This window comes from Arvicanthis niloticus, chromosome 1 (assembly GCF_011762505.2).
Source record: "Arvicanthis niloticus isolate mArvNil1 chromosome 1, mArvNil1.pat.X, whole genome shotgun sequence".
NCBI lineage: Eukaryota > Metazoa > Chordata > Mammalia > Rodentia > Muridae > Arvicanthis > Arvicanthis niloticus.
In genome coordinates, this window is record NC_047658.1 from 44,552,206 (window position 1) to 44,559,346 (window position 7,141).

Genomic DNA, 7,141 nt, shown 5'->3' on the forward strand with positions numbered 1-7,141 from the left:
AATGACATTCAGTATAGCCCAGGTTGGTCTTAAAGTCATGGCAGTATTCCCTCCTTAACCTCCCGAAGGCTGGCATTAGTGGTGAGCTGCCATGACTACCCTAATCAGAAAGTTAATTAAGGTAAAATTCTCTGAGGTACTCTCTTCAAGAATCCTGTTTCGGTTTATGTTCTTCAGATGTTTGTTTTTGTTGGTTGGTTACATCCCTGGATACCTGAGATTCACTGTGTAGTACAGGCTGGTCTTGAGCTCACAATAGCTCTCCTCCTCAGTCCCTCAGATGTTAAGATTATCACGCTAGCTATAAGTGATATTTTAAACAAATTGAAGAAGTATTCTGCTGTATTTATTGAAATAAAATACTTTCTTTTACATTATAAACAGACATCAACACACCAAAACACCAATGGGAAAGCTGGTGGATTTTCCAACTTTTTACAAGTCTAAATGTGGTGAGTTATTTTTCTGTGTTCCCTCCTCAGGGTGGATCCTTGCACCTTGGTGCAGACTTCTCTCTACTGTGTTTTCTTGTGATGGTCTACTCGGCTCTACTTTACAGGAAGGAGACTGATCCAAGCTTGTGTTTTCTTCAGCTCAGGTGCCGATGTCTAAGGTTTCCTTAGCAAGCTGGTCTTACAAAATTTCTTTCAGATGCTTTTCTGTTTTAATCTGAAATACTTTAAAAAGCATCAGTATGGTTTTTACTTTGGCCATGTAGACGGGATTGGTATCACTGGATCGGTGCTTTTTAGGGTAGTATATTGACAAAGATTTTACTTTTCTAAGTGATTTTCCTGCAGAAACAAGGCTCCATTTGGGGCATACTACAATCCCTTTGGATTTCTTTGATGTTGCTCATGCCCAAGCTCAATATTGGAATTAGGTCAGAATGTCTGGAATATGTGCGTGCATTTTTTTACTTTGATTGTGTTTTGTTTCAGACTCACACTTCTCACACATATAACTTTAATCTGTAGCCAGGATAGAGAAAACCTACTTCTACCTCTTCTCTAATTAAACTTTTGTTTGATTTTTCCTGTGTGTGTGTGTGTGTGTGTGTGTGTGTGTGTGTTGAGGGATAAGTTTCACATGAGTCTAGTGCCCAAAGACTCACCTGTAACTAGAATTACAGGTGGTTCTAAGTCCCTTGACATGGACACTAGAAACTATACTTTGGTTTCCTGTAAGAGTAGTAAGTGTTCTTACCTTCTGAGCCTTCTCTCCAGCCTCCTCTATCTCTTCTTGAATCAACTGTAATAACTGTATACATAGACTTAAAATCTATCCCCATCATCTTTATTTAGTTTTTGTTGCTCAGTTTTGTTTTGTACTTTTTTTTCTCCTTGAATACTGCTGAATACATGTATATAGCATTCATCTGTGTTATAGCTGTCTTTCCAAAGTTAGGTTTATTAATGACCGATCTGGTCCTAAAGACAGAACCAGCTCTGGAATCGATTTTAACACTTCTTAGAAGAAATTGAATTTATTATGGTTTGCTGATTCTTTCTATATTTCTATATTTCTATATTCTTTCTCTTATTCCTTCCTTATATCTACTTCTTTCTTCTTTTCTTACTGAGTTGGCTATTTAGTTCCTTTATCTTTTTATTTTTTATGTAGTATATAAATACCTAATATATATTATATATACATATACAAGTATATATAAATATATACTTATGTATAAATCTTTCTAATATGGAAGCTTACAGGTATGACAGTGTAACATACTATGCTGTCACATTTTTCATTTTCTTAATATCTTGTAAATTAACTTTAGTAGTTAGTACCTTCTGAAAACTTTAAAAATCAAGTTTCAAAATAGAAAATCAAAGACATTGAGTTGTTTCTAAGGTTTTATTTTTGTAGCATTGTGTCATCTGTTCTTTAGCTCTTTTTTCAGTTTTTAAATTCCCTAATACAATTAATTTTTCTCTATTTTCCAAAGATACATCCATAAAGCATCCTTTGTTGGCTATGGGCTACATGACTATATTATTTAGATCTGCTGTGGCTAATTCACTATTAAATGTTTCTTTTTTTTATTCATGCTGTCAACTTTGTTTCAGACAGTCACATTTTTATCACCTTATACATTAAAATCAATGTTCAATATATTTGTATTATATATGTTCTTTGTCAGCATAAATAACTTTTATTTCCTATTCTCACATGGCAATAAAATTAAAATGTTTTTGTTTTTCTATTTATTTGGTTTTTAAACCTTTAATTCAATTGTTTGCTGATTGGCATGCTTCAGTGTTTCTTATTCCTGATCACTCATCAAAGTCGCTTCTATGTCTTAAATAGTTTAATTTGAATTATAGAAACAAAGTGAATAAGTTTTTAAAGATGTATCCAGCACAGTTTTAGTTTTTGATTGAGTGGGAATTTCTGATCTAAATAAAAAGGGACATTAGTAGAGATAACAATTCATCAATATAGCTGAAAGATGAGGTTGAAGGTTAAACATCTCATTTTGAACTGTTCGCTGGGCATGGTGCTTCACACCTAATCACACTTAGGATGCTGAGACAGAAGAGTCCTACTTCAGGCCAGCCTAGTCTGTACAGCAAGTCCCTGTTTCAAATATCTGGTCATTGGTTATTTTCCTCTGTGGTAAAGCACTTGCTTAGCATGTGCAAGGCTCTGGTTATTGGATGATATCAATAATTAATAAACAATAAATAAACAAAATGTAAAATGCTTCTACATGTAGCTGCAAGTTACTTCATATTGATTTGTTATGAATCAGTATCACGACCATTCCCCTGCCTCAGCCCTGGAAACAGAAGACAGAGAATGGCTCTGTGTTCTCGGGACATTAGTTCCTTAAATAAAACATCACAAAGGTGAATCTATTGGCAAAGCTTAAAATATAGACCTGTTCCAATATTGTGCAAAGAAATATTTATATTTTATGTTTAGGGAAGTCTTTCCTATCCATTTTGATTCATAATACAGGGTTCGCCATATATAAAAAAGCACCTCAGATTACAGCAAGCAAAAGAAAAGACAAATACATATCAATTTCTACTCCTCTGATGGCTGCCTTTACATTAAAGTAACACAACTAAGCTTCTGTTTCTTGCTTCATTGCCTCAGGTTGAATTACTAAGTTTGTATACAGTAGAGAATCTGCCATAGATCATTAAGGCACCAGCCTGATCACATTTCTTCTCATTACTTTTTATTTCTTTCAGCTTCCAGTGTCAGTGAAATTTATCAGTTTACCATCGTCCTTCATCAACATTGAAAACACTGGCCTTTTGTTCCATGATGATAGTCACTTAAATTGTTGAATAAGTGAGCAGAACTCTAATTCTATATTAGCTTATAATTGTGAGTCAGCAGTGCATGCTGTAACCACTAGTTTTGACATGAAAATAATTAGAAGATAAGCAGGTAGGGGAAAAATGACAGAATGAAAGTCAACTAAAGGCAAGAGGAGGGAATGACAGTGAGTTATAAAATAAGTGGGGTTCATGGCTAGACCATATAGTAGATTGTATTTTAAAATTTTAAATATTTATTTATTTCTAATGTGTGTGAGTGTTTCACTTGCATTTATGCATGGGCACCAGATGTATACTTGGTACACACAGAGGCCAGAAGACAGTGTCAGAACCCCTCTAACTGGAGTTACAGGCGGCTGTGAGCTGCCATGCAGGTGCTGCAAAGTGGCCCTGGTCCTCTGCAAAGCCAGTAAGTGCTCTTAATCATGGAGGCCTTTCTACAGCCCCTTTTAAGATTTGGAAAGTATTTTTATATGTATGATTGCCTACGTATATGCATGTGCACTGGATCCTCTGAACTAGAAATTATAGTAAACTATCAGGTGGGTACTGGGAACTGAACCAAGGTACTCTGAAAGAGCATTGTTCAGCACTGAGCCATCTCTCCATCCCTTGTAACATTTGTTGTTAACCAATTAGAAAATGGTAGAGGAAACCAGAGAAACAAAGCTGCAAGCACCTTTTGTTCCTCAAAAGGGAGCATCCATGTGTCTGATAAGCACATTTACACCCATTCCTCCTCACGGTGAAAGCAATCTGTGCAAAAGTAAACACGCCTGTAGACTTACCAAAGTGGTTAAAAGTAAAAGACAATGCCACAATGTGTTAGTAAAGATGTGGAAAATTGACACTTCTTAGTCCCACCTTGTTTGGACCAGGACTCAACTCCTATAAATGGGAACATGCACAGATTGGGTGACCTGCATTTTCCTCCTGAATTCAGTCCCTACAGAAATTCGTGTGCGTGTGTTTTCCAAAAGCATGCCCAAGGAGTTCATAGTATCAGCATTTATATAATCCCTAACTGGAAACAATTCAAATATCCATCAACAGGATTATAATTAAATTTTGCTATATACTGTATCTGCTATACATTACTGAGAACATATTAAATTCATCTGGCTGCAAAGCTTGAATGGATCTCCCAGTTCTGGACATTAGAAAGGCAAATGGTGGGATATTAAAGAAATGAAGTTTAAAAGCTAACAAACTAATCTATGACTCTCACATCGTGGAAGCAACAGATGTGTGCACTTCTTGTGTTTCTCTGTATGCATGCTGTACTGACTAGTTACAAACTTAAATACTTTGTGGGGGAAATAGAGGCTCCATGGGGGAAAGATGCCTCCATCAGATTGGACAGCAGGCAAGCCTGTGGAGAATTTATCGATTGATGATTGATGTGGAAGGGCCCAATTTCCCGTAAGGAGTGTCATCACTGGGCAGTTGCTCCTGGGAGTTATCAGAAAGGTAGCATGGGCGTCTAGAAAGTAAGCTGGTAAGTAGCATCCCTTCATAGTTCCTGCTTCAGTCCTGCCTCCGTATTCCTGTCATGAGGTCCAACTTTGGCCTCCCTCAATAATGGACCATGAGTCAGACATATAAGCCAAATAAGCCCCTTTCTTCCAGTGTTGCTTTTGGTCATGGTCTTTATCACAGCAATAGAGAGCAAACTAGAACATTTACCAAACTTAAATGAACAAACACTGGAAATTGGTCTTAATGGAACTTTAAAGAGAGTAACTACAAGGAGGTGCAGGAAGATGCTGAGGCACAGGGTTATATTTCTTCATCGTCACCAGGATAGGATGAACTTCTTGGCAACTAGCTACTCACCAAGTACTCTCAAAAATCCACAGAGACAGTGCAAGAAATGCAGAATGAAATAAAGTCAATGGTAGAATTTGGAGCAATAGGGGACAAGTGTGTGGTCTCTACACTTCAAGCACATTTGTTTCTTTCCTGTGCAACATAGGTGAGATGCCTGGTTTCCTTTTTCCAAAACATGAAGATAAGAGCAGCTACTTACACGGAGAAATCTTTTGAGGATTATGAGGTCCTGTTTGTATTAGGCAGTTTGTAGACTTTTAATAAAAGCAAGAAAATATAAGTTTTTAACATACGAAACAAAGTAGTGTGCTGCCAGAGAAGTTTGAGGATTGAGGTAGTATAGTGGCAATCTCAAATACTGAAAAATTTAAATCCAGAGTGTTTTTAAAGAGCAAACAATGTTAACATAGGAGACCATCAAGGAAGCAAACTTTAAATAGAACAGTAAATAATACAAACAAACACACAAACAAACCAGAGAAAAGCTGAGACTGACCAAATGGATGTGCAGTGAACTTTCAGTCTAATCTCTTCTGCTACCCTTTGCATTCTCCCCTGCAGAGTATCTGCTTGCCTACAGATGTCTTGGCCCTTCCTTGTTGTCCTCACAAACACCCCAGAGCCTGGTGCAAAGTGCATTGTCTGTTTTATTAGGAAGAACAAGAAGGAATTTGTTGATTGCCACACAGCTAGGAAGCTTCTGAGCCAGGGTTTTTCATACCTTAACATTGGAACAGTGCCAATTTAGATTCAAAGTATTACCAGATATAAAGCTTAGGCTCCAGATTCCGTAAGGAGGGCAGCAAATGAACACAGTCTCATAGAAGGAATTGAGCTGAAAGGTTTTTGGTTCTAGACACTCAGTAAGGTTATTGGAGGCAATCTGGAGCAATCTGGTTTTTGGAAGCCTGCCCTTTCCCTGTTTTAGGAAGAAGTGCTGAGCAATCAAATTAAGCTGCTGATGCTTTACAAATTATTTTTGAGTTGACTTAAATGACACTGAGACTATAATTTACTAGGCCTATGGTTTCATGCTTATAGAGAACATTTTTTTTTCAGTTACTTTAGACCATTTAACAATGTTATGTTCTTAATCTCCATTGGCAGTCATCTCAGGTCTGAGAGAAAATCTAGGCCAAAGGTGTTTAGAATATTTTACTCTTCTCATTTTGATCTAAGCTGGCATTGTCTTTAAATTCTTACCTCTTTCTCAGTCTCTCTTTTCTTTCTTTTTCTTTTTGATTGCCTAAATCCAGCACATACTTTTGCATGGACAGACCCAAGCATGTCCCAGCCATGTTTACATTCTATCCCACATATTTCTGTGCCCAGCAGCGCCTCAGCCCCGAAGTACATTCAAGAATAAACATCATTCTTTCTATAGACGAATAAGAGGGAACCTGAGCAAACATCACATGACTCTGTGCCTCTGAAAGCCAATATTTAGTAACCTCTCCTGCTCTTCACTTTCAAAATATTTGTCTCTGAAAATAATGTGAGAACAAGTTTGTCAAGAGGAAGTCATAGTGGACAAACCTGACACTCAAAGGTCCCCTCCAGAGGTGTTTATGTGGGAGCCTGCACAAGCAAGATCAAAGGGAGTCACAGCATCACCTGTGGGTCCCGCAGGCAGCAAAGCCTGGAAGGCAAAGCTGAGAAGCAAACCCTGCCTCACTGACACTTGGAGGAGGAAGGAGGATCTGGACTGGAAAACTCAGGGGTTGAAGATAGTAAAATCATGTGATGTCAAAATAAGAGTTAATATTGTCAACTTTATTCTCAAATTCCATTATTTATTTATGCATGTGTATGCATCTATGTATGCATTCGTGTGTGTGTGTGTGTGTGTGTGGAGAGAGAGAGAGAGAGAGAGAGAGAGAGAGAGAGAGAGAGAGAAAGCCTCTTTAAAAAGGAGGCTAGAATGCTCTAGAATTCAAGGACTTCCAATTTTCCTATCTCTACTTTGGGAGCCCCCCAACTCAAAACATGTGTTACCAAGATTGTCCTTCAAT

General features: G+C 37.5%; 1 long non-coding RNA gene across 2 annotated transcripts; it reads left to right on the plus strand.

The window, feature by feature from the left end:
* Positions 1–220: 220 nt before the first annotated feature.
* LOC143442681 (uncharacterized) lies at positions 221–6,905 on the plus strand. 2 transcript variants are annotated; one of them, XR_013111052.1, is made up of 3 exons: positions 221–452; positions 3,207–4,797; positions 6,386–6,905. It is a non-coding gene; the product is annotated as an uncharacterized LOC143442681 (long non-coding RNA). The 2 variants fall into 2 exon arrangements; XR_013111051.1 differs by having other exon boundaries at positions 3,207–6,905.
* The last annotated feature ends 236 nt before the right edge of the window (positions 6,906–7,141 follow it).